The 12,441-nt window shown below is 46.8% G+C and overlaps 1 long non-coding RNA gene across 1 annotated transcript; it reads right to left on the bottom strand.

Annotated features, from left to right (window-relative positions):
- Window positions 1–5,562: 5,562 nt before the first annotated feature.
- LOC115089295 lies at window positions 5,563–11,939 on the bottom strand. The gene is made up of 2 exons (XR_003856048.1): window positions 11,804–11,939; window positions 5,563–6,660 (listed from the first exon to the last, which is right to left on the bottom strand). It is a non-coding gene; the product is annotated as an uncharacterized LOC115089295 (long non-coding RNA).
- Window positions 11,940–12,441: the final 502 nt, after the last annotated feature.

Here is a 12,441-nt window from a genome sequence, read left to right as displayed (position 1 = left end):
GTTAAGCTGATTTTTAAAGAGTATATTGCTTGGGCCCTAAGATAGCTGGGAGGCCAAGGCCAAGAATTGTAATAACAAAGATTTCTCATTATGTTTTGTAAACAGTTTACAAAGGCATGATTTTGCATGCCTTCTTCAAAAAGAAAAATCTTCTGTATAAAAACCAGAAAGGGATAATATTTCAAAATTTCTCTACTCATATTGGGGTAGGAACAGACCACAGTATTAAAAACAAGAGCCTAACGGAGACTTGCGCTGCAGGGATGAAGACAGGCCTTGTACCACGAGGCACCCTACACAGCCCCCCATGAGCTTGTCACGGATCATGACGGTGGCATCCCCGGAAAGGTAGAGTAGCAAGGAACCTGGAAGGAGGACGAGCAGATGAAGACGAGGAGGACATCAGGACCAGGAGTGGAACATGGAACACAGAACATCCTACTAGGAGCATCAGGACTTGAAGAAGAACATCAGGACTCCTGGATGAGGAACATCAGGACTTGGAAGAAAAACATCAGGACTCCTAGACGAGGAACATCAGGACTTGGAACATCAGAACTTGGAAGAAGAACATCAGGACTCCTGGATGAGGGAAATCAGGACTTGGAACATCAGGACTAAGAAGGAGGACATCAGGACTCCTGGACGAGGGACATCAGGGCTCCTGGACGAGGGACATCAGGAGTGGGAACGAGGAACATCAGGGCTTCTGGAACATGCAACGAAGGAACTCCAACAAGGGACAGGACCAGGAACATCAGACAGAGAAGATCGGGAACAAGAAGAACATGGAACACAAAGCCATCTGGACAGGAGCAGACCACAGAAGACCTTGACTGAAGAAGAGGAGACATGGACAACCATGGAATCCGATTCAAAGGCCCCAAGGAATTGAGCCAGAGCGCTTTTATAGGACTGGACCAGGAACACAAAGATGACATCATCCGGTGGGGCTGCGGGCTGTTTCCCACCACTGGCCCTTTAAATAGGAGGAAGAGGCACGAGCCCGCGCCTAGAAGGACCCAGGAGAGCTGAGGTCCATCGCAGCATCTTGCCATTTGGGGAAGCCAGGTTGGAGGCAGCATCCTGCCATGAAGAGGAGAGGAAGACGGCGGTGGCTCCATGCCGCTAGAGGGAAACCCAGCAGGGGCATCCCCGCTGCGGAGGAAGAGTCAGCGGCATGGCTTCCAGCCGTGAAGAGTGAATCAGCAGCAGCGGTAACGGCACAGGGCCGCGAGGGAGGTCCCAGGAGCAGCTCTAGGCCGCAAGAGAGAGGGCAGCGGTAGAGGCGGCTTCCTGCCGCTTGAGAGGACCCGGGTGGCTTCGCGTTGCGGGGGAAGGAGGCAGCACGGCTTGGGGACGGCCCAGGCCTCTGGAAGAAAGGCATGGTAGTAGGTGGAGGGCCTGCTCACAGAATGGGGTCCACGAGCAGGATCGTAATAGATCTCAGATGGCATTTCCTTGAGAGCGGTCATTTTTATTACCCCTTCAAGGCAACCCTAATTTTCAGCCTGGTGAAAATCTAGCTATATATAAGGAGCTTGAGAAGCAACGGAAAGCTATCATTTTGCATTTATTAATTTGCAAATTAAATGTATACATTAATTCGACCACTGTATAACTCACATGGGATTTTGTTCGCAGTACTATTTAGTTAATTTGCAGATAAGGAGTTTCATACTGTCACTTTTTCAATTATAGTCAAAGGCTTATACTTCCAGAGCTTTTCAAACGTTTTATTCTATAAGTATGCAAAAGAAACATTCATTTTCAACCTTTTACAAATTGTTACATGCAAACCATATGTATGGGATGTTATTGTCCTTAGTAGACACCTGGACTGGGGATCTTCATGGGCAACTCACTGATGGTTAATAGGGATGTGAATCGTTTTTTGACAATTTAAAATATCGTCCGATATATTTTAAATCATCAAAAAATCGTTAGGGCCACGATACAATACCAATTCCCCCGATTTATCGTTAAAAAATCGTAAATCGGGGGAAGGGGGAGGGCAGGAAAACCGGCACACTAAAACCCCCTAAAACCCACCCCCGACCCTTGTGTTGTCTTCAGCCGGCGCCATTTTTCAAAATGGCCGCCGCAAAATGGCGGCGGCCATAGACAAAAACGATTCGACGGAGGAGGTCGTTCCAGACCCCCGCTGGACTTTTGGCAAGTCTTGTGGGGGTCAGGAGGCCCCCCCAAGCTGGCCAAAAGTTTCCTGGGAGTCCAGCGGGGTTCCGGGAGCGATTTCTCGCCGCGAATCGTTTTCGTACAGAAAATGGCGCCGGCAGGAGATCGACTGCAGGAGGTCGTTCAGCGGGGGTTCCGGACCGCCGCTGAACGACCTCCTGCACTCGATCTCCTGCCGGCGCCATTTTCCATACGAAAACGATTCGCGGCGAGAAATCGCTCCCGGAACCCCGCTGGACTCCCAGGAAACTTTTGGCCAGCTTGGGGGGGCCTCCTGACCCCCACAAGACTTGCCAAAAGTCCAGCGGGGGTCCGGAACGACCTCCTCCGTCGAATCGTTTTTGTCTATGGCCGCCGCCATTTTGCGGCGGCCATTTTGAAAAATGGCGCCGGCTGAAAGACAACACGATTCTATTGAGGGGGCCGTTCCGGACCGCCGCCGTTCTGGACCACCGCCGGATCCCCAGGTAATTTAAAGCATTGGGGGGGGGGTTCGGGAGGGTGGGGGATTTAATTTAAAGGGTCGGGGGTGGGTTTTAGGGGGTTTTAGTGTGCCGGCTCACGATTTTAACGATTTTTCACGATAGTTTACACACCCAAACGGCAACAATACGATTCCCTCCCCCTCCCAGCCGAAATCGATCGTTAAGACGATCGAGGACACGATTCACATCTCTAATGGTTAATATTTATTTGTAAAGCCAATTATACAAAAGACCTGATTCAGTAGGTTTGAAAGTATTGCAATTTAGAATATTGCATAGAATGATTTTTTTTTCCCCCTTTTGCACTTTCCATGCTGATATAGCTGAACATAGCAACTGTCTTAAATGTGGACACAAGGATGTTAACTTAATACATGGGATTTGGGAATGTCAACAGATTCACCTCTTTTGCAAAAGTATATTTCATAGGCAGGTGGTGGAAGACCACCTTAATTTGCTCAGCTGAAGTCTGTTTGCTGGGCTTAGATTCTGCTGTCTGGGTATGGGGAATGAGAAGAATGTGTTTTTATATAAATGCTGTCTTGTTGGGAAAAGGTGCATTTTGCTGAAATGGTTGGACTCAGATTCTCCTACTGAGGGTCTCTAGCATAAAAAGCTGGCTGAACTGCTATGTCTGGAATTACAATCGATAAAGTTGAAGTCTTCATCTGTTCTGCAGAGCTTCACCGGCATCTGGAATCCCTTTGTTGAGTCTTTGCCAGAGGAGATTCAATCAACGATCAAATGTTGCCACAATGTGTGTGTGTGTGAGAGAGAGAGGCTGTATGTGTGAGAGAGGCTGTGTGGGAGGTGGGGTTTCAGAGTCGGGCTGGGGATGGGTGACAGCCTAGTGTGTGTGTGGTTGGGTGAGAGCCTGTGTGTGGGGATGTGTTTATATGTGTGACTGCCAAGGTGTGGGTGTGGATGGGTAGGTGACTGCCTGTGTATGTGAGAGCCAGAGTGCATAGGTGGGAGGGGAGAGCATGTGTGTGTGTTGTGCACAATCTCAGGGTGGCTGGAAATTGAAATATCCCAGGTATGAAGAGTGGAATATTTTTTAAATCCTTAATAGTTTTATTACTGGATGTTATTTGATATGTCTGCTGTTTTGAAATATTAAATTGATATTTTGGGAAATTTTATAAACATTTTAAGAGGTTTTAATTATTGGATGTTCTATGCATCAGTTTTGTTTAACCTTTTTATTAGAATGATTTTCCTTTTATGATTGATTTTTTATATTTGTTTATTTTGCTGTTTGTTGATCTCTTATTTTGCCTTTGATATAGGACTGTCTATGTTCTATATGTGTGATTGAGGTGAGGGATTCTGCAAGTATGTAGTTTCTGTGTAGGGTCTATAGAAGTCTATCTTGTTCTGTTTTCAGTAGGAGGTGTATTGATCTTCTAGGGCCTGATGTAATATTTGCAGTGCTGCTCTTTCCTGGGTAGGATTATTTCTGTTTGAGTCCAGGGAGTTAGTGTTGTGTTGATATGGCAGATTTGTGTCTTGGGATAAACTGTTTTCCTGGCAAGCTGTGATAGCTTTTATTGGAGCTATGTAAATATTATCCAAAAATGCTGTACATGAGTTATTGACACAATATAGGACCAGCCTTTATATGAGAATGTCTCTGATCTGAGATCTGAAGAAGGGATTTATGTAGTTTTAAAAGCTATTGCACAATTTTTTTAGGTACATGTATTTTTTTTTTAATTTTACATGTATTTTAGGCAGCTTGGCTTGTTTTGTTTTCTAAATAAGAAGTATATTTGTGTTTTAGAGCCTGATGTAATATTTGCAGTGTTGCCTTTTCATTGGTAGGGTTGAATTTGAGTGCTGGCAGTTAGTGCTGTTTTTGGTATGGGAGGTTTACTAAATTGTAATTTTTTATTTATGACTTACTGAGGACTAACCCTATACCCATTACATGTTACAGCAGGCCTAATGCCATATGGGTACCATGTGTCTTTTGTCTCTAGGGCTGAGGGGGTTGAGGAAACAAGACTGCTATAAACTGGGAAGGGAGGTGGGTAGGCAGCATGTGTGGGAGGGGAGAGGGGACTGAAGGAGTGCGACTGAATCCCCTGCTATAAATGTCACAGCACACCACTGCTGTAGAGAGAGTTTGTGTGTGTGTGTGTGTGTGTGTGTGTGTGTGTGTGTGTGTGTGTGAGGCAGACAGCATGTAACAGTGAAAGCCTATGTATATGAAAGACAGCATGTGGGAGTGAGAGCTTGTGTGTGTGTGAGAGAGAGAGAGCAAGAGAGAGTGCATGTGGACGAGAAAGCCTGTGTGTACGTGTATGAGAGAGTGGGAGGATGACTGAGCAAATCTTGTGGACTAGAGCAGGAACCATGCTGACTCCAGCCTTTTCTCATGCAGTTTCAACTTTTATTACTATAACAGCAAAACACCATCACAGTAGACTGCCTACATTTTGCATTGTGCTCATAACTGAAACTTCATACAACTTCTCAGGGAGGGTCAGGAGCTTCTGCTCCTGGAGATGCAGGGGGGTTCCTGAACCCAGCTGGGCTTACATTCTTATCCCCCACCCAGCATGGTCCTGATCACAGAGTTCTCTTGCTCTGAGTAGGACTTAAGGTAGACAGGGATAAACGTCTGGTCCCAAACAGGTTAAGGAGGGAAAATAAGGTCACTCCTTCACAGAGAGCATGTGGGAGTGAGAGCCTGTGCATGTGTGTGTGAGAGAGAGAGAAAAAAGAGAGAGACAGTATGTGAGAGCTTCTGTGTGTGTGAGAGAGACAGCATGTGAGCATGTAAGAGTGGGAGCCTATGTGTGTGTGAGAGAGAAAGTTTAATAGCCTTCACTCCCCCCAGTTAGTTCAGACCCTTAAAACCCTCAGATATGGCTAGTTTTCTTTTTTTTTTTTTTTTTTAACTTATACCTCCTCCATAGCAGAAATAAACTTGAGTGGCATGCGCCCACATCTCTCAGCCCATTCTAGAACACCCATGCCCTGCCCAGATTCCGCCCACACCACGCCCCTTTTTGAACCAGAGCAATATGTGCACACCAGGGAGATACGCAAGTATCTGGGCGACTTTTAAAATACGGTGGGCAGGCACGAGCCCAACTCGTTCGTGCATCCCCTAATTGATGTGTGTGCCAAGCTTTTTAAAATTCATTTTTTAGTGTTCTGGAATCTTCATGCCACTCTTTGCTGCTTTGTCCATCTCTTGGTTCCTTGGAGTTTTCCTGCCACTTTTGGTGCTTTATTCCCCCTTCATGCTGCCTTGAGCAGTTCATGCCACACTGGATGCCACTTTGCCCCTTGAGGAGCTCATGCCACTGTTGTTGACGTGCTTTGCGTCTTGAGGTGTTCTGATCACTGCTGCTGCTACTGCTTTGCTTTGCTCTTCTCTTCTCATGATGCCTTGGCACCTTTTTGCCCCATTACAGATCCAAGAGCTATTCGTGCCACTTTCAGTGCCATGTTTGCCCTTCTGATGATGTCTACCCATAAGTTCCTTTAGAAATGATTAGAAAATCCCACTTTGGGAGCCCAAAACAGCTGTATTGCTTCCCCCAGTGACTTTAGTAAGAAACGTATAAATGAATAGAACAATTAGACAAAAAAAACCAACCCTCTTCCTTGTCTGAAACACACCAAATGTATGATTGTGACCTATGAAATGAATAAACAAACGGAAAATAAAATTTTTGGCTCTGCCCATCCCTAATCCTCCAGGAAAGATATAGAAGCATGCAGTTAATTAAGCGATCCTTAGTTGTTATCCTTTTCTTTGTGCTTTGCTCTTATCTCCTTGTCCCTGCTCCTCAGGCCCCTCCTTCTGAGTTTGCCTCAGAAGTGAAGCCATGAGTTCTGTGCCTGTCTTAAGAAGGATGGGTTCCTATCCCAGCAGCTGCTCGAGCAAGCTTTCGAAGGGAACAGATGCCTCCTTTCTGCGTTATGTTTCTGAGAAGAACCTTTGAGGGCGCCGATCGTCATCCTAGAACAAATGGAATCATTTGTTAAACGCAACCGTTGTCGAGCCGGTTTTCCCTTGGTACAACGTGCAAAGTCAAATTCTTGGCTTCTTAACTGCCAGTAATTTTCAGGGTAATGTACAGCACTGAAACTGTCTAGTTAGGCAGAAGCCGCAGTTTGGGGGGCGGGGGGGGGGGAAAGAGTCCCCAATTAACCATAAATAATCTTCCAGAATTAGCAACACTGACAAGAGGAATATGCAGCAAATAATACACATACTCAAAAAACACTGCTCTTATTTGCCTTTAGCTCTCTGGCTGGTACTGAAAGCATTATTCTTTATTTTTTTTTTATGATAACAAGTTTGCCTTCCAATAGGTTTTTATCAATCATCATAAAAATAAATGTAAGGCCCGAGGAGTGTTTTTCTAAAATGCAAAAGATATATTTCCCTCTCCTGCCATTTACGTTTGGATCTAGGAACTTAAGCAAAGTAAAGCACTGACAGCTCTGTTGTATTGTTCTCAAACAGGGAAAGCCCCACTAGCAACAAACATCAATTATACATTTGATCGCAGTGAGGATGGGGAGCGGATTGGAACTGCTTTTCCTGCCCTTTCTAGTTCTGGCTGCTTTCTGCAACTGCACCATTTCTGTAAATTTTCCTGAGAATGCCAAATGGTGCACACATGTGCCAGCTCCATAAAGCCAGGCAGAATTACCTTCCTCTGGCATTCTCTGCCCCTCACATCACTCACTAGGAGGAGGAGCTGCCTGGCCTGGCTCATTAAAACCTCTGTTTAAAGAGACTGCTTTTACTGCACACCTCAAACCTGCTAGTGGATCCCAGCATTATACTTCAGACTCTCAGGGCCTGAGGTAATAAGACAGGAGTAAAAAAATGTGTGCTGCATTTTTATTTATTTTGCACACTTTTAGCCTGCTGCACCTAAAATTCTTGCTCCTAGCAGGTCAGAAGTTTAAAAGCAACATAAAATATAATTGCACATCAAAACAAAACACAAACATTCTACAATACATAACATAACAAATCAGTAAGATCAATAAAATCGCTGTAACATTTAGTTATATTAGAGAAATTACTGGAATTGATAAAACAAAAAAAAACTGAAATAAAATCACTTGACCTTCTAATTGAAAGCCTGGTGGAAAAAAAGTTTTCACTTTTTTTCCTGAAAGACAAATAGTTTCTTCGTGCAGTTCTGATGTGGGATGGGGATTATTCTGCAGAAATGGGCCTGTGATAGGGAAGGATCTGGCTCGGGTTTTGGACAGGCAGGAAGCTCTTGCAGAAGGAATGCAAAGAGTATATTTTTTGTAGCTAAACGTTATGGTCTGGAAGGAGCATATTCCTTTAAAACTTCTCTCGGGTAATCAGGGCCATCCCAATAAATAGCCTCAAAAAACAGGGTAAGGACTTTCAGTCTGACTCTCCACAAGATGGTAGCCAGGGACGTTTGCTTAATACAGGGGTAATATGGTCACAAAGTTACCAGGCTACTGCGTTTTGGATAAGTTGAGGGACTTGGACTAGATCTGCTGGGAGGCCGAGATAAGTGGAGTTGCAGAAAGCTACTTTTGTCAACACAAGCAAATGAAAAACAGTTCTTACATCCCCTGGTGACAGCAAGAACATTAAGGGGCAGATTTTAAAACATACGCGCTGCACACATGTTATAAAATCAGGGGTCGGCGCGTGCAAGGGGGTGAACACTAGTGCAAATTGTGGTTGCCGAGCCCTGCTGGCTTTCCCCGTTCCCTCCCCCCACCTTCCCCTCCCTTCCCTTCCCTGTCCCACCCCCAATCCCAAAGAACCCCCCCCCCCCCCCCGTACCTTTGTTTTGGAAGTTACATGGTAGGTCTTTGAAAATCTGCCCCTAATTGTCCTGACAGTTTCTGTTTGAAAAAGGCAGTACGAGCTATTGTCCTAATATGAACTTTCATTGGAAGCCCGGCATCAAAGAGGCCCCCTACATTTTGGACTTCCTTATACAGGGGAAGTAAGATATCACCCATTTGCTGCTGGCCAGATGTTCTGTCCATGTTTCGCATGAAACAGATATCTTATTAAAGGCTATCCATGCAGCAATGCATGACGGAGTCCTAGGATGGCCATTTTGAGCCATAAAACTGAAAAATAAACTGTGGCATAAGCCAGATATCTTAAGCCTCCCTGTCAGGTCGATACAGTTATGCCGCGTTTGAAAGAGTGCGGCATTGCCAGGCGCACCCTCGTTCCCCGCACGCACAGTTCTCTTCACCTAGCGCTCGATATTCTCTTCTAATTGCATGCAAATGCATGCCGCGTCTGTGAAGCGTTAGGCGAAGGGTTAGGCCCGCGCAACCCATTTTACTGTATAGGCGCTTAATACAGCGCCTATACAGTAACCTGGGTGCGCTGGTACCTGTCATTTCAAATGTCATTTCAACTGACAATTGAAATGACAGGCACCAGGAAGTGTAAAAAACCAAAAATATGTATAAATACCTGTCACTTTCCGAATCCCCCAAGAGTGCGGTGTCATCGAGGCGGCGGTGGGAACCGGCGGGCGGGTGGGAGCGCATTGGGTCCAGGCGGCAGCGGGGGGCAGGTGGGCGCACGTTGGTTTCAGGCGGGCGGGTGGGCACGCGTTCGATCAAGGTGGCAGTGTGGGCCGGCGGGCGGGTGGGCACGAGTTCGATCCAGGCCGCGGGCGGGTGGGCACGCATTCATCCAGGCGGAGGGAGCCGGCGGCGAAAGCGGCCTCCGGCAGCCCCCGCCGGCAGTGAATGAATGCGCGCCTGTGCGACCCATGCGATTTCGGCGCTCACGGCATGACGTCACGACGCCTGACGTCACATCATGTGACTGACTGCCTTGAGCGCCGAAATCGCACGGGTCGCACAGGCGCGCGTTCATCCAGGCGGAGGGAGCCGGCGGCGAAAGCGGCCTCTGGCAGCCCCCGCCAGCAGTGAATGAATGCGCGCCTGTGCGACCCGTGCGATTTCGGCGCTCAAGGCGTGACGTCACGACGCCCGACGTCATGGCATGTGACTGCCTTGAGCGCCGAAATCGCACGGGTCGCACAGGCGCGCATTCATTCACTGCCGGCGGGGGCTGCCGGAGGCCGCTTTCGCCGCCAGCTCCCTCCGCCTGGATGAATGCGTGCCCACCCGCCCGCGGCCTGGATCGAACACGTGCCCACTCGCCCGCCGGCCCACACCGCCACCTTGTTCGAACGCGTGCCCACCCGCCCGCTGGCTCCCGCCGCTGCCGCCGCCTGGATGAACGGGCGCCCACCCGCCCGCCGGCTGACTGGACCCAACGCGCGCCCGCCGGCTCCCGCCACCGCCTAGATGACCGCACGCCTGGGGGATTCGGAAAGTGACAGAAAAGTGACAGGTATTTATACATATTTTTGTTTTTTTTACACTTTACGCTGCAAATATATATATAGAGAGGTCGTCCATGGTACATTCCGCTATGTAGCTGTTCGAACACCACACTAACACCTAGTAGAGGGTAGACGGTAAACTAACACGTTAAGGCCGCGGCAAAATAGCGGGTTACTAAGGAGATAATCTGAGCTCGCGTCACAGTATCGGAGGGGAATAGATAATTCCTTCATTAAACAGCTAATTTGTTCATTTACATATCATATACATGCTGGGTGCGGAAAGGGTTATGTGTCTGTTTTAAGAAGCGCTAAGGACACGTGAAACTGGAGACTGTATCGCTGGATCGCCTTACGTGTCCGAATTGTGCGCCCACAGCGTTTTACCGACGGGAAATCTTCAACTGCACGTTACAGTATCGATCTGTGTGTGTTTTAGGCCTGTGACCTCACTAGCAGACCATGAGAGTAACAAGGTGAGTTTGTATTGAATGTTGTGAACTTTCTGATTGCTACAAGATGAGAGAATGAAACTCTTCTCTTCATCCTTTTGTTTTCTTAACTTTCTGTTCATTGAAATTTGTACTTATTTACAAAAAAAAATATGCTTTTCACAGAAATCTAGAGAACAGCTAACACAGAAATATAAATCTGAAATTTTATGACTCGATGTGAATCAGTTATTTACTCTTTCAGATAAAAGAAAGACTAGGGGGCACGCCATGAAGTTAGCATGGGGCACATTTAAAACTAATCGGAGAAAGTTCTTTTTCACTCAACGCACAATTAAACTCTGGAATTTGTTGCCAGAGGATGTGGTTAGTGCAGTTAGTATAGCTGTGTTTAAAAAAGGATTGGATAAGTTCTTGGAGGAGAAGTCCATTACCTGCTATTAAGTTGACTTAGAAAATAGCCATTCCTATTACTAGCAACAGTAACATAGAATAGACTTAGTTTTTGGGTACTTGCCAGGTTCTTAGGCCTGGATTGGCCACTGTTGGAAACAGGATGCTGGGCTTGATGGACCCTTGGTCTGACCCAGTATGGCATGTTCATATGTTCTTATGTACAAGAAAACCTCCGTTCTCAAGAAGATCCACAATAGAAGGATCAGGCAGGAAATTCAGAGGAGGTACACCAGATAGCTGCTATAGGAAAAGGTATAACGTAAGAACCATCCACCCCATATTTGCCTCAGATCAAACTTTGGAAGACAAGAGATTAGAAGAAGCAGTCCCAGCTTTTCTATTCAAAATTCTCTCAACTGTTCAGGCATTAAAAAAAAAATAGGTATTAGCATGCCATGTAAGAATACATTTACAGGTATATCAAAGAAGAAACAAAGCACCAAGGGAAATAACTGCTTGGCACATAGCAAGGAAACCTCGTCATCCTTTTATGGTATATTTTTAAATTTGGTGAATAAAGTCAGAACCTAGTAAAATGCCTAACTGTTTTTGTTCTGCTTCTTACTGAATCTCTTCCTTAAACTTTAGTATAGAAGTAACCACCCACCTGGCCTGACTGTCAGGAGCAGTCTTAAACTATCACTCTCCTGCTCTTCCGCTCTGCGGCATCCCCAGGGAGTTATCCAGCCACCTGGATCTAGAGACCTTCAGTATCTTCATTACTTCAAACAGCTGGTGCTGCCTTTCAAGCAACACAGGCAACTACCTAGGCTAGAGGATTACCTAGGGCAGCAAAAAAAATATGCTTTCCTAGAGCACCCCCTTTCTCCCCCTCCTCTGATGCCTATTCTGCTCTACCCACCTCACACTGCGTGCCTCCATTTCCACCCCGTTCAGTCAGTTCATCTGCGTTCTCAAGCTGCGGAGCTGCACGAGGGGGCCATAAGCTTCACTGCTATCATGGCACAGTAGCAGCTGTGGACAGCAGCCCCTCCGACTCTGTTGTAGTGAGTGCAGCTTTCCTTTCTAATCAGGAAGCCCACACAGGAAGATGAGGAGGGGCCACCAGGGGGACTGTACTCAGAGACACAGTGCAGCTGCTGCAGTTCCTTGGCAGCAGTCACGCTCCAGGACCATCCCAATCAGCTCAGCTTCTTCAGCAGACATGAGGCGAGTGAATGAGGGTAGGAGAAAAATGGAGGCACCTGTTGAGTGGAGTGAGGGGGACATGCAAAATCCGGTTCTGGCTATGATGGCAAAAAGCCCCAAAATCAGAGCCCTATATCTTCATAAACTTCCCTTAGGTTTGACTATGCTGCAGTCTCAGTGACTCCAGGAACTAACCCAGATTGATCGGGTTATATCTTTTCCAGGTCAGCACTGGACTCGTGTTGGTATTGGCCTCCTTCCTGACAGGCTTATTCCTGTTTGCTTGACTTTTATTCCAGTTTTTGCCCCAGTTGTGAGGTTCCACCATTGGCCTGAGGGTGGCGTAGCCCA

Source organism: Rhinatrema bivittatum, chromosome 4, assembly GCF_901001135.1.
Source record: "Rhinatrema bivittatum chromosome 4, aRhiBiv1.1, whole genome shotgun sequence".
Lineage (NCBI taxonomy): Eukaryota > Metazoa > Chordata > Amphibia > Gymnophiona > Rhinatrematidae > Rhinatrema > Rhinatrema bivittatum.
Note: the sequence above shows the minus strand (reverse complement) of the source record. Positions and strands in the feature narration are given on the sequence as shown.